This window comes from Somniosus microcephalus, chromosome 4 (assembly GCF_052327205.1).
Source record: "Somniosus microcephalus isolate GS21.2 chromosome 4, FLI_Smic_1.0, whole genome shotgun sequence".
Taxonomy (NCBI): domain Eukaryota; kingdom Metazoa; phylum Chordata; class Chondrichthyes; order Squaliformes; family Somniosidae; genus Somniosus; species Somniosus microcephalus.
The window spans coordinates 43,907,625-43,923,136 of record NC_140990.1 but is presented as its reverse complement, the minus strand read 5'-3'; the positions used below and the strand labels follow the sequence as shown (position 1 = coordinate 43,923,136).

At 47.7% G+C, this 15,512-nt stretch overlaps 1 pseudogene; it reads right to left on the bottom strand.

Moving 5' to 3' along the window:
• Nucleotides 1–12,148: 12,148 nt before the first annotated feature.
• LOC147118759 (uncharacterized) lies at nucleotides 12,149–14,603 on the bottom strand (annotated as a pseudogene).
• Nucleotides 14,604–15,512: the final 909 nt, after the last annotated feature.

Below are 15,512 nucleotides of genomic sequence, written 5' to 3'. Positions count from 1 at the left end.
CACAGCCTCCCCTGGCCCCGGGCCCTGAACAAGGGACTGGAGAAACTCGCTGCCCTGCGGATCAGACAATCAGCCGGCGCTAGTCCCGCCCCTCGGGCTCCCCGATTGCTTGGAGGACCCGCCGCCGGCTTGCTCCTCCAGCCCCGCCCCGCTATCTATTGGTCGGAAGCTCCTGTCAATCAGGCCGTGGGACCGGGTCACGTGTCCCCGAGGAGCTCACGTCCACAGTCCAACTAACGCCGGTCGGTCCGGGGCCTCGCGGACTCTCAGGTTTTTCTCTTTCTCTTTATTCTCTCCCGATCCACCCCTCCCCCGACCCCGCGCGATTCTCCACCCAATCGGAGCGGAGAAAACTCACTTTGCGTCACCGATCGCGACTCTGTAACTGACACCAAGGCCTTTCCCGGAATGACCCGCGCCGACTCCGTCCGGCAGGATCCGAGTGCGCAGGCGCAGCTCCGAGTGGGGGAGGGGGTTGGTGTCCTCTGGGCATGCGCGGTTATTACCCTTGGTGACCGGGAGGGGTCGCTGTGTGCGCATGCGCGGACTCTCGCTGTCCCCAGTCGGAGCAGGAGTGGCCATTCGGCCCCTCGAGCCTGCTGCACCATTCAATGAGATCATGGCTGATCATCACCTCAACCCCATTCACCGGCCCTATCGCCATATCCCTTGATGTCCTTACTGGTCAGAAATCTATCGACTTCTGTTGTGAATATACTCAATGACTGAGCCTCCACAGCCCTCTACGGTAGAGAATTCCAAAGAAGAAATGTCTTCTCATCTCAGTCCTGAATGGCCGACCCTTTATCCTGAGGCTGTGGCCCCTGGTTCTCGACTCCCCAGCCAAGGGAAACATTCTCCCAGCATCCACCCTATCAAGCCCTGTAATAATTCTGTATGCTTCAATGAGATCCCCTCTCATTCTTCTGAATTCAAGAGAATAAAGGCCTAGTTTACTCAATCTCTTCTCATACGACAGTCCCGCCATCCCAGGAATCAATCTCGTGAACCTTCGTTGCATTCCCTCTATGGCAAGTATATCCTTCCTTAGGTAAGGAGACTAAAATTGTACACAGTGCTCCAGGTGTAGTCTCACCAAGGCCCTATATAATTGGAGTTAGACTTCTTTAGTCCTGTACTCAAATCCTCTTGTAATGTCAATCAACCATCAGCTAGAAGAGGTCGCTGGTGAGACCAGTGAAGAAAGAAAGACTTGCATTTATATAGCGCCTTTCACCACTACCGGACATCCCAAAGTGTTTTACAGCCAATTAAGTACTTTTGAAGTGTAGTCACTGTTGTAATGTAGGAAACGCAGCAGTCAGTTAGCGCACAGCAAGCTCCCACAAACAGCAATGTGATAATGACCAGATAATCTTTCTTTTTATGTTGATTGAGAGATAAACATTGGCTAGGAGACTGGGGATAACTGCCCTGCTCTTTCCCACATTACAACAGTGACTACTTCATTGTAGTACTTCATTGGCTGTAAAGCACTTCAATGCAAGTCTTTCTTTCTTGAAATAGTGCCATGAGATCTTTTACATCCACCTGAGAGAGCAGACAGGGCCTCAGTTTAACGTCTCATCCGAAAGACGGCACCTCGGACAGTGCAGCACTCCCTCAGTACTGCACTGGAGTGTCAGCCTAGATTTTTGTGCTCAAGTCTCTGGAGTGGGACTTGAACCCACAACCTTATGCCTCAGAGGCGAGAGTGCTACCAACTGAGTCACAGCTGACACTAAAGAACAAGCAGTTCTGACGAAAGGTCATCGACCTGAAACGTTAACTCTGTTTCTCTCTCCACAGATGCTGCCTGACCTGCTGAGTATTTCCAGCATTTTTTGTTTTTATTAAAGAAACGAGGGAGTGATTGCTGACAGGAAGAATTTTGGGTCATCCTGCACATGCGCACCTCCCTGGCAGCTGAGGCGAAACACCGACTCGCCCCCACTTGAGCCGCGCACGCGTACCAGATGTTGCGGCTTCGCATGTACACCCGATGTTCCAACCGCGGGGTTTTGTGCGCTGAGCATGCACGTTACAGACCGATCGGGACGGGCGATTGTGGAGCAGGAGGGAGAGCGCGGGGACCATGAGCACATGCGCGGGACTTAGAGTCAACAGAGCGCTTTCTGGAGCGCTGGGGCTTGTGGGTATTGCAGCCGCCATTACTGCTGATCCTTTCAACCAACCTGTGCAGCAGCTGGAGCCTGAAAATCAGCTTCACTGCCCCTAGAGTCAGAAAGGGAAAAATTAAACAACAGTTTGTCTCTGATCCTTTTCTGATCTCAATTTACAGGGTTATAGAAGTGGAGCAGTTACAGGCGGGAAGCTCAGACCAAACATCACGTCAAGATCTGACAGAGTCACTCGATTCATCAGGACCTGAATATCATCGGCCTTTGCACATGGAAGGAGAAAGCAGCCATCGCAGCGATGACAAATCGCACACGTGTTCGGTGTGTGGATGCGGATTCAGCCGATCACCTGACCTGGCGAGACACGTGCACCGTCACACCGGGGAGAAACCGGGTAAAGGTGGGGACGGTGGGAAGGGAGTCAGTTCCCCATCTGCAATAGAAGTTCAACGATGCAGTCACACCAGGGACTGTCCATTCACCTGCTCCGTGTGTGGAAAGGGATTTGTTCGTTCATCCCACCTGCAAACACACCAGCGAGTTCACACTGATGAGAGACCATTTCGGTGTCCTAACTGTGGGAAGAGCTTTAAAAGCCCCGAGGATCTGAAGGGACACCAGCTTGTTCACACTGATGAGAGACCATTTCAGTGTTCTGACTGTGGGAAGAGCTTTAAAAGCCCCCGGGAACTGAAGGAACACCAGCTTGTTCACACTGATGAGAGACCATTTCAGTGTCCTAACTGTGGGAAGAGCTTTAAAAGCGCCAGGGAACTGAAGCGACACCAGCGAGTTCACACTGATGAGAGACCATTTCAGTGTTCTGACTGTGGGAAGAGCTTTAAAAGCGCCAGGGAACTGAAGCAACACCAGCGAGCTCACACTGATGAGAGACCATTTCAGTGTTCTGACTGTGGGAAGAGCTTTAAAAGCCCCCAGTATCTGAAGGAACACCAGCGAGCTCACACTGATGAGAGACCATTTCAGTGTTCTGACTGTGGGAAAAGCTTTAAAAGCGCCAGGGATCTGAAGGAACACCAGCTTGTTCACACTGATGAGAGACCATTTCAGTGTCCTAACTGTGGGAAGAGCTTTAAAAGCCCCCGGGATCTGAAGGACCACCAGCTTGTTCACACTGATGAGAGACCATTTCAGTGTTCTGACTGTGGGAAGAGCTTTAAAAACGCCGGAGATCTGAAGCAACACCAGCGAGTTCACACTGATGAGAGACCATTTCATTGTCCTGACTGTGGGAAGAGCTTTAAAAGCGCTGGGGATCTGAAGGGACACCAGCTTGTTCACACTGATGAGAGACCATTTCAATGTCCTGACTGTGGGAAGAGCTTTAAAAGTGCCGGGGATCTGAAGGGACACCAGCTTGTTCACACTGATGAGAGACCATTTCAATGTTCTTACTGTGGGAAGAGCTTTAAAAGCCCCGGGCATCTGAAGCATCACCAGCGAGCTCACACTGATGAGAGACCCTTTTAATGTCCTGACTGTGGGAAGAGCTTTAAAAGCTCCAGGGAGCTGAAGAGGGGTTAGTGGTTGGGGCTAGTGGTTATTGGTTAGGATTGGGGTTAGTGGTTGGGGCTAGTGGTTATTGGTTAGGATTGGGGTTAGTGGTTGGGGCCAGTGGTTATTGGTTAGGATTGGGGTTAGTGGTTGGGGCTCGTGGTTATTGGTTAGGATTGGGGTTAGTGGTTGGGGCCAGTGGTTATTGGTTAGGATTGGGGTTAGTGGTTATTGGTTAGGATTGAGGTTAGTGGTTGGAGCTAGTGGTTATTGGTTAGGATTGGAGTTAGTGGTTCGGGCTCATGGTTATTGGTTAGGATTGGAGTTAGTGGTTGGGGCTCGTGGTTATTGGTTAGGATTGGGGTTAGTGGTTGGGGCCAGTGGTTATTGGTTAGGATTGGGGTTAGTGGTTGGGGCTAGTGGTTATTGGTTAGGATTGGGGTTAGTGGTTGGGGCTAGTGGTTATTGGTTAGGATTGGGGTTAGTGGTTGGGGCTCGTGGTTATTGGTTAGGATTGGGGTTAGTGGTTGGGGCCAGTGGTTATTGGTTAGGATTGGGGTTAGTGGTTATTGGTTAGGATTGAGGTTAGTGGTTGGAGCTAGTGGTTATTGGTTAGGATTGGAGTTAGTGGTTCGGGCTCATGGTTATTGGTTAGGATTGGAGTTAGTGGTTGGGGCTCGTGGTTATTGGTTAGGATTGGGGTTAGTGGTCAGGATTGGGGTCAGTGCTTGGGGGTAGTCGATAGGATATTAGGCTTAGGAAATAGTGACTAAGGTTAGAAACCACTATTGACAACGCCAGTGTCACTGGACGCGTCCTTTTCCATTTCATGTTTTTGAACCTCACGCAGACGAGTCACAAAACAGCCTCATGAATTGTTCATTCAAGGAACCTTCTTTCTGGCCCGAGCCTGATTTCCTCTCTTCTTTGACATCTCTACAATTCTCACAGAAATAGACATCACGGACATTAGACTTTGTGATTTTGGACAAGAACAGGTGGATCCAGGTATTGTGCAGATTACATCCAGTCATCAGCCTGCCTGAAAAGGGCTTCTGACAATAACCTGTCACCAGGCCCCACCAATCACCATCTGATTCCACAGTCATATCTTCATCCATTACCCGCCTTTCACCCTCACTAGAGCTGGTTTCACCACCATGACCATTCTCCACACTGAGGCTCTCTGATTCCCATTTATAGTCTCAGTGTAAGTGGTCCCTGGATTTGGTGCCACAGTGTAAATGATACCTCGATTTGGTATCAAAGTGTAAGTGGTCACAGGATTTGGTGTAACAGTGTAAATGGTACCTCGATTTGGTATCAAAGTGTAAGTGGTCACAGGATTTGGTGTAACAGTGTAAATGGTACCTCGATTTGGTATCAAAGTGTAAGTGGTCCCTGGATTTGGTGTCACAGTGTAAGTGGTCCCTGGATTTGGTGTCACAGTGTAAGTGGTCCCTGGATTTGGTGTCACAGTGTAAATGGTACCTCGATTTGGTCTCAAAGTGTAAGTGGTCCCTGGATTTGGTGCCACAGTGTAAATGGTACCACAATTTGGTATCAAAGTGTAAGTGGTCACAGACAATAACTTGCATTTATATAGTGCCTTCAACATAGTAAACATCCCATGTTGCTTCACAGGAACATTTTCAAACAAAATTTGACAGTGAGTCATATAAGGAGATATTAGGGCAGGTAACCAAAATCTTGGCCAAAGAGGTAGGTTTTAAGGAGTATCTTAAAGGAGGAAAGAGTGGCAGAGAGGTGGCAAGGTTTAGGAATGAAATTCCAGAGCTTGGCAACATCGGAACAGGAGTAGGCCATTCAGCCCCTCGAGCCTGCCCACCATTCAATGAGATTTTACTCCATATACCTGCCTTTACCCCATAGTCCTTAATACCTTAGGTTAACACAAATCTATCAGTCCCAGATTTAAAATTAACAATTGACCGAGCATCAACTGCTGTTTGTGGAAGACGGTTCCAAACTTCTAACACCTTTTGTGTGTAGAAGTATTTCCTAACTTCACTCCTGAAAGGTCTGGCTCTAATTTTTACACTCTGCCCCCTAGTCCTACACTCCCCAACCAGCAGAAATAGTTTCTCTCTATCAGTTCCCCTTAATATCTTGAAAACTTCAATCAAATCACCTCTTAACCTTCTAAATTCCAGGAAATACAACCCTAATTTGTTTAATCTCTCCTTGTAATTTAACCCCTGGAATCCAGGTATCATTCTGGTAAACCTACGCTGCACTCCTCCCAAGGCCAATATATCCTTCCCAAGGTGTGGTGCCCAGAACTGCTCTCAGTACTCCAGGTGTGGTCTAACCAGGGCTTTGTATAGCTGTAGTGTAACTTCTACCCACTTGTATTCTAGTCCTCGAGATATAAAGGCCAGCATCCCATTAGCCTTTTTGATTATTTCCTGTACCTGTTCATGACATTTTAATGATCTATGTACCTGGATCCCCAAGTCTCGTTGGACCTCCACTGTTTCTAACTTTTCACCATTTAGAAAGTACTCTGTTCTATCCTTTTTAGGTCCAAAGTGGATGACCTCACATTTGCCTACATTGAAATCCATTTGCCACAGTTTTGCCCATTCGCTTAATCAATTAATATCGCTTTATAATGTTATACTTCCATCTACACTGCCTACAATGCCACCTATCTTTGTGTCATCGGCAACTTGCATATGTGGCTTTCTATCCCATCATCTAAGTCATTAATAAATACGGTGAATAGTTGAGGCCCCAACACAGACCCTTGCTGGACAGCGTTAGTCACATCCTGCCAATTAGAGTCCCTGCTCATTATCCCCACTCTCTGTCTCCCGCTACTCAGCCAATTCCATGGGCTTCAACTTTAGCTAACAGACTCTTATAAGGGACTTTATTAAATACCTCCTGGAAGTCCATATAAATAACATCCATAGACATTCCCCTGTCTACTTCAATCACCTCTTCAAAATATTCAATCAGGTTCAGCAGGCATGACCGACCTTTCACAAATCCATGCTGGCTCTCTCTAATCTGCTGAAAATTTTCAAGGTGTTCACTCACCCTATCCTTAATTATAGACTCTAGTAATTTCCCCACAACAGATGTTAGGCTAACTGGTCTCTAATTCCCTGGTTTCCCTCTCTCACCTTTCTCAAATAGCGGAGCGACATGTGCAATTTTCAGATCTGATGAAATGGTTACCAAATCGAGAGAACTTTGGAAGATTATAGTTTGGGCATCTGCAATGCTCTCACCTACTTCCTTTAAAACCCTGGCTTGGAAACCATCTGGTCCTGGGGATTTGTTACTCTTTAGTGCCATTATTTTCTTCATTACTGTTATTTTGGTGAGTCCCCGTCCCTGATTCAATATTAGTTTCCTTGGGATATCCAGCCTGCTATCCTCTTCCACTCTGTCAATACTGACACAAAATAATTATTCAACATGTCCGCCTTTTTATTACCATTTACAATGTCACCATTATCAGTTTTCAAGGGGCCCACATTGCTCCTGACCACCATTCTTTTCCTTAGATAATTGTAATAAAAATTGTGTTGATTTTGATATCCTTACAAGTTTCTTTTCATACTCCCTTTTTGTAGCTCTTACTGTGTTTTGTCACCCTTTGTTGTTCTTTGTATTTCTCCCAATCACCAGGATTTGTGCTATTTATTGTATTTCGGTGTACTTGTTCTTTTAGTTTGATGTTGTCCCTTCTCTCTTTAGTCGTCCATGGCTGGGGTTTTTTGGTAAGTAGAGCTCTTGCCCCTCGGGGGTAGAAGCTGCTTCTGTATCACCGTAAATTATTTTTTGAACATCTCCCACTGATCATCTGTTGTTTTACCCAGTAACAGATTTCCCCAGTTTACTGTGGACAGTCTCGGTCTCATCCCATTGAATTTGCCCTGAACTAACACTAGAACCTTAATAGCTGTTTCGCATTTCTCCCTTTCAAACATAATGTGGAACTCGATCATGTTATGATCGCTGTTAGATAAATGTTCACTCATAGTGAGGCTGTTCACTAAATCTGGTACATTACTAAATCTAACATGGCCTGTCCCCTTGTTGGTTCTAGGACATATTGTTGCAGGAAATTATCCTGAACACACGTGAGAAATTCACCCGAGAAGACGATAGAGACCAAAGTGCCGTTTGCCCCTCTCAGTGTGGCCCTGAAGGACTGTGTCCAGGCTGGAGTTCTGTTCCCGCCGTACGATCCTCCCCCAGATTGTCCTTTCTGAGCTCCAGCCAGGTGATGCTAAACACTCAGGTGGGAAAGAGAAAAATCTACAACAACATGTTTAAAACAAAGCTGATCTATTTAACATATAGCCAGAATATTAAACTCCAGCCCAGTTACAGGAGTTATTGGCATCAGCAGAAACAAACTCCAACTGTCAGAATGAACATGGTTCAGGCCTGGATGTGATTAACAGCAGCAATAACAGCAGAATCCAACCCCTGCAGTCAGTTGTGAACTCGCTGGTGTGTCAGCAGGTTGGATGACTGAGTGAATCCCTCCCCACACAAGGTGTAGGTGAATGGCCTCTCCCCAGTGTGAACTCGCTGGTGTGCCAGCAGGTTGGATGACTGAGTGAGTCCCTTCCCAGACAAGGTGCAGGTGAATGGCCTCTCCCCAGTGTGAACTCGCTGGTGTGCCAGCAGGTTGGATGACTGAGTGAATCCCTTCCCTCACAAGGTGCAGGTGAATGGCCTCTCCCCAGTGTGAACTCGCTGGTGTGCCAGCTGGTTGGATGACTGAGTGAATCCCTTCCCACACACGGAGCAGGTGAACGGCCTCTCCCCAGTGTGAGTGCTTCGATGAGCTTCCAGCTGGGATGGGTAATTGAATCCCTTCTCACAGTCCCCACATTTCCCCGGTTTCGCCGTGGTGCGGGTGTCCTTGTGTCTCTCCAGGTTGGATGATCGGTTGAAGCCTCGTTCACACACAGAGCACGTGTACAGTTTCTCCCCGCTGTGAATAGTGTGATGTTTTTTCAGGCTGTGAAACTGGTTACAACATTTCTCATTCTATGTTCAAAGGCCAGTGTCATTCAGGTCCTGTGAACCGAGTGACTCTGTCAGATCTTGAAGTGATGTTTGGTTTGAGATTCCTGTCTGCAAATCCTCCTCTTCCAACAGCCTGTAAAAGGAGTTTATAAAAGTCAGCATTGTAAGTACAGGATAGAAATTCAGAACGGACAATTTTAGTTTCTGTGGAACATTGTTCTTACTCCTAAAGCTGTAAATCCCGGTCCCACACACTCTCCCTCCTCCCTCTCCTGAAAACAAACCCCATAGTATTTTCCTCCAATCCCAGTTTTTTCACTCACCTGACTCTGTCACAAAACCATGGCTTCAGAAGAGAGATTGAAGAAACTATTTGAAAGAAGGTGTGGTGGTGAAATGTTGGGCGGGTGCTCAGCATCTCACACATTGTGTAAGATTAACATTCCACATGTCTGAACCTTTCATTCCGTCCCTGATTTGGGAATCTCTTGAGCTGGCACTTCTTGTCCCATTATACCGAGTTGGTGTAACAGGAGAGCCAGGGATCAGGGGGATATTGGACAGGAAGCACACAGCACAGACATTACACTGCAGGTGGGATATGTGAGAGTGTTACAGTGAGTGCTTCGGGCACTTTATTAAACACACCCACAGCAGAAGCACATTAATCTGATGGGAGATCACTGACACATGAGCAGCCAGCGGTGTGGAGCCTCCTGAGAGTCCGGCCCCTTTACAGCCAGTATTTACAGGAGCTGGGACACAGAAAAACTCTCATTTAAATCACTGATAGATTTGTTCACACAAACCAACCCCCAAAAAATGCTGAATGATTTCTCCCTAACCAGTCTCCATTTCTCCTCCATTTACAGACGCTCCCTGATCAGTCACCATTCCTCCTCCATTTACAGACGTCCCTTGACCAGTCACCATTTCTCCTCCATTTACAGACACTCCCTGACCAGTCACCATTTCTCCTCCATTTAGACGCTCCCTGACCAGTCACCATTTCTCCTCCATTTAGACGCTCCCTGACCAGTCACCATTTCTCCTCCATTTACAGATGTTACCTGACTAGTCTCCATTTATCCTCCATTTACAGACGCTCCCTGACTAGTCTCCATTTCTCCTCCATTTACAGACGCTCCCTGACTCACTTCCTGTCTGTCCCGGAGTTTGGCGCTTTGTTGAGATTCGATCCGGAGTGAAACGGGAACCCGCGGGTGGAGGCGGCTAATGTTCACTGCTCTTATAATCGGGCCTGGGGCCGCACTCGGGGTGTGTGAAGCCCGCGTCCCCCCGGGGTTTATTTTTTCATTTTAACATTCAAGTACAACAGTACTTATGCAACTGTTAGAACCGGGTTTTCCTGGTCCTCGTCTTGAGTTCCGTAGTACGAAGAATGATTTCAGGCTCGAGGGTTCGGAGAGTTAAAACAACATTTTATTACTTCCAACTGTTCGCAGTGGTCACACAGTATATTGAGGTCTTTTACAGTACATTCGTGTCCCGAGAGTCACACCGGGTTAGGCACGTGTTGCCAGCATTTGCGTCCCCGGGAGGTGTCTGACTCTCTTGATGATCCACACGTCTTCTGGCTAAGAGCGAATACCGGTAGGGAAGCCCCTTTTATACAGTGGGACAAGGGTCATTACATCACTTCCCTGGCAACAAGCGTTCTCCAATGGGGATCACTTAAGCCCTTTCAGTTTGGCCATGATCTGGTCTTCAGTCTGGCGGGCAAGTCCTGACTTGTCTCACTGCTGCATATGCCTTCCTGAAGTACCGGATCGTGATTGGGCACCGCACAATAGCTAGCCAATCATCTTCTAGCTAGCAGTTAAGCCCTTTCAGTGACCTTTATTGCTCGTTAACACTTGGCCGCAGGCTGGGGCAGGTGTCTCTCTTTTCTGCTAGCTTTGCACTTTGCAAAGCTGGGGCTGCTCTTTAATCTAATCTAGACTTTCCTTGTGCGAAGCCATTTTTGTAAGCCAATTCATCGTCCATTTTATTCACATTTCCACATTCCTCCCTTTGATTCTTTGTACAATCTCCAAGAATCATTATATACAAGGTATCCTCCTGATAGTGCACTTTATCAAGACCATACCCCGTGGCTCCGTTTTGTTTGTGTTCTGGCCATGAACACAACCAAAAGGGTTTTAATTTCGAGTTTACAGATAACTGTGTAGGACCGAACAGGCTTCCTCTGGGGGTTTCCCCTCCTCTGCTGCGTCTACTTCTACCCTAATTCGGGAGAGGCGAGGGAGTATAGTAGCTCCTGCACGACTTATACAACATTTGATAATAGTTACAAAAATAATAATTCCCAAAATTACGCCACTTATAACAATCAAACCATACAGTAATTTCTGTCCCAATGTTTTCAGCCATGCAAACCATCCTTCACCCCCTCCGGCTTCAATGAAGTCGGCCAGTTGATTTTTAATCTTGTCTATAGCGTTTTGGATATTTTGTTTCTCACTATTGACATTTGTGATGCATTTGTCTCCTATAATCATACACACACCTCCCTCTTGTGCCAAGAGGTAGTCCAAAGCATATCGGTTTTGCATGCTAAAAAGACGTAAGGTTGCCATTTCCTTATTTAGCTCCAGAGCGATTTGGACAGACTGGGCGATTGGGCGGATAAATGGCAGATGCACTATAATGTGGACAAGTGCGAAGTTATCCACCTTGGGTGCAGGAACGGGAGGGCAAATTATTATTTAAATGGCAATAGATTGGGAGAGGGGGAAGTACAGAGAGACCTGGGTGTTCTTGTACACCAGTCACTGAAGGCGAGCATGCAGGTGCAACAGGCGGTCAAGAAGGCAAACGGTATGCTGGCCTTCATAGCAAAAGGGTTAGAATACAGGAACAGGGATACCTTGCTGCAGCTGTACAGGGCACTGGTGAGACCACACCTCGAGTACTGTGTACAGTTTTGGTCGCCTCATCTGAGGAAGGATGTTCTTGCCATGGAGGGGGTGCAGCGGCGATTCACCAGGCTGATACCAGGAATGGCGGGAATGACCTATGAGGAGAGACTATGTAGTTTAGGGATGTACACACTGGAGTTTAGAAGATTGAGAGGGGACCTCATAGAAGTGTATAAAATTCTGACAGGTCTAGACAGACTGGATGCAGAAGGAATGTTTCCCTTGGCGGGTGAGAACAGAACTAGAGGACATAATTTAAGGATAAGGGCTAAACCATTTAGGACAGAGATGAGGGGGAATTTCTTCACTCAGAGAGTGGTGAACCTGTGGAACTCATTGCCACAGAGGGCAGTGTACGCCAGCTCATTAAATATATTTAAGAGGGAATTAGATATATTTCTACGGGCAAAAGGGGTTAAGGGTTACGGAGAGAAGGCGGGGACGGGATACTGAATTAAAGGATCAGCCATGATCTCATTAAATGGCGGAGCAGGCACGAAGGGCCGAATGGCCTACTCCTGCTCCTATCTTCTATGTATCTATGTATCTATGTATGGCGGTTAATGCTTTAATGGTGCTATTGCCCAGGAGGGTGATTCCGCACATCAGATAATTCCTATTCTTGGCTGCTATCACTCCTGCGCCCCCTCCCAATGATATGGCCGATAGAATACCCCACCCTACTGAGCTACCCAGTGTGGTCGGATCCCGCCAATCTGCACAGAACTCCTCGGAGACTGCCCGGAGTTTCCGTCTGGATGGTGTATTGGTGGGGCAGGGAACAGCTACGGGGGCGATTACTCCTACTGCGAAGAGAGAGGGGAGTTTTGGCGTCGCTGTTGTGTATGTTCCATTGAGGAGGAACGCAAATCCATTCTTTGCTCGGTAACATTTGACCTCCCGGTTATCAACCTTCGCAAACTGTATAATAATAGTTAAGGGGGTCATTTGAGTTTCCCCCAGACCCGGACAGCTGGAATGTATCAAATGGGAAGGTCCATTTACCGGATGATACATGGGTCCCATTACACTGACCACAAATGAATTGTCTTCCTGCTGTGACATTAAAGCACCTTTGTTCATCGCATGTACAGGTCAGCTGGCCCCTGTGTGCCTGGCAGTGGTGTCGGGCACATTGTTGTTGTATGCAGGTATTGTCCTGGGGGACAAGGGCATATACGCATCCCCATCCCTTACCCGTAAAACACAGGGGATAGCTACCTGACGTTGTGCAATTCTTACCCACGAGCCCTCGGCAAACGGGGTCTGTTGAGCTTATTAGCTGCACGCATCACCCTCGAATGCCCTGGCTATATCAGCCCATCTGACCCTCGCATGTCTGTTTCGTTGTGTCGGCGGTATATAGTGGGAGGGGTTGCCAACCTGGTGTGGCTGCAAACAAGGATTCCACTGATGTAGCCAGAGGGTAGCATACACTCCGGTCTCCATGTATCTATAGGTGGGTCTGATAAAATAAGTTATTCTCTATACCTCCTACCCATGTTAGAAAAAGGGTAAAGGAGATGGCTAGCAATATGCTGATGGGAATCATGGTACACAATAAGTCCAATTTATTCTTCTGTTGGGGCTCCTGTCGTATCTCTTTTCACGTGTGTCGCGTGTATCCAAGCTTTTTTTCCTTGTACTTTCACGGCTGCTCCTGTGGTCAACAGGATGACATACAGACCTTCCCACTTGTCTTCCAGGGGGGCTGGCTTTATTTTCTTTACCCAAACTTGTAGCCCGGGGACTAAACTGTGTCCTCCCGGTGGGGGTTCTTGCCAAGCTGCGCTGACCTGTTGGGAAGCAAAACTGACAGCATCTGTTAGATCTTTACAATACTTTAGTACTGTATCACTTAGAAGATGAATGTCAGCCCTACGTAGATCTATTGTTCCGGGTAGCGACATTGGTCTACCGGTAACGACCTCATAGGGACTGAGTCCAGTGGTCCTATTTGGGGTGGCTCGAATACTACATAGGACGAGGGGTAGGGCCTGAGGCCATGGCACTCCTTCAGAGTGATACTTAGTGAGCCGTTGTTTAATTGTCCTGTTTGCTCTTTCCACTTGTCCCAATGATTGGGGGTGGTATGGGCAATGCAATGACCATTGTATTTGTAGTAGTCTACAAAGTTCTTTAATTATTTCCCCCGTAAAATGTGTGCCTTGGTCTGAGTCAATACATAAGGGCACGCCCCATCTAGGAATGTAATCTTTACACAAGACTTTCGCGGTTGCAGCAGCGGTGGCGCTTCGAACTGGGGTGGCTTCGATCCATCGTGAAAAGCGATCGACCATCACCAATACATCTGTATATCCCTGACATTTTGGCAAGGAAATATAGTCGACCTGCAAATGTTGGAAGGGCCCTGCCGGAGCAGGTGCTTTTAACATTGGTACTTCAATTTTTTGTCCGGGATTTACTTTTTGGCATGTCACACATTGCTCCACTATTCTTTGGGCTTGAGTTCAAAACCCTTTTGCCCACCAGTTTCTCTGGAATCTGGCTGTCATTTGCTGTGCGGCTATGTGTCCACACGAGTGTATTTGTTGGGCCAAAAACGGCATCAGTTCCTTTGGGCATCCTACTGCTCCCGTTTTGAGATGTTGCCATATGCCATCTTTATTGGGTTGCAACCCATTTTCTAGCCATGTCCATTGTTCCTCCCTTGGGGTCTCTCTTTGCATTAGTAGGATGTCCCCTTGGTCATTGTTTGTCGTGATATATCGCACCTGAGGTGTTGGGGGGGTAATGGTACGGGCGGCGTATTTTGCTGCTTCGTCTGCCCTAGCGTTGCCCCTAACTTCAGGGGTATCTTCTTTGTTATGGCCCTTACATTTTAGTATGGCCACTTCTTCGGGTAACTGGATGGCATCCATTAATGCTGTTACCTCTCTTCCATTTTTTATGGGTGTACCTGCAGCTGTCAGAAAACCTCTTTGTTTCCATAGTTGTCCAAAGTCATGAGCGATGCCAAAGGCATATCTAGAATTGGTATATATATTGGCCGTCTTGTCTTGAGCATAGAGACAAGCTTGGGTGAGGGCGACTAGTTCTGCCTGTTGTGCTGAGGCCCCTCCTCCCATACTTCCTGCTCGTACTACTGCGAATTCTGTTGTAACCGCCCACCCTGCCAATCGGGTTCCTTTTTCCACAAAGGATGACCCATCCGTGTAAAGGACCATTTCGGGATTGTGTAAGGGTAGTTCCTGCGTCTCAGCCCTCTGCTCCATGGCGTCTTAACAGGTTTACACAGTCGTGATCACTTTCTAGTTCTTCGGGGTTTGTCAGGGGCATCATGCTTGCTGGATTGCCCGGCCCGGATTTAGTAATGGTCAAATTATCTGTTTCCATAATCGTGGTCCATCGGGTCCATCGCGAGGCGGTCACTTGAGCTACCTTATTCCTTCCTAACATAGCATGGACGGTGTGCGGGCATTGGACCACCAACTTTTGTGATAAAACTACCGGGGCTGTAACTTCTATTGCTAGGCAGGTTGCTTGCATAGCTCTCAGACAGTTACCCCATCCTTGGGCCACCAAATCCAACTGGGTACTATAGTATCCTACGGGCCTGTGTCTATCTCCGTGGGCCTGGGTTAGTACTGCTGTCATATACCCGTCCTTTTCGTGTACATAGAGGCGGAATGGCATCCGCGCATCGGGAATGGCTAAAGCCGGTGCGCTACATAGGGCGCGCTTCAGTTCTTCGAACGTCCGCATTTGCTCTGGGTTTAATGCGATCTGATCCCTGGAACCCGGATTGTCCTCTAGCAGTTTGGTCAAAGGCTGCGCTTTTTGGCTGTATGATTCTATCCAGAGGCAGCTGAAGCTACACAGGCCTAGAAATGATCTCAGGGCTTTTATGGTTCGTGGGCATGCGGCCATTTGA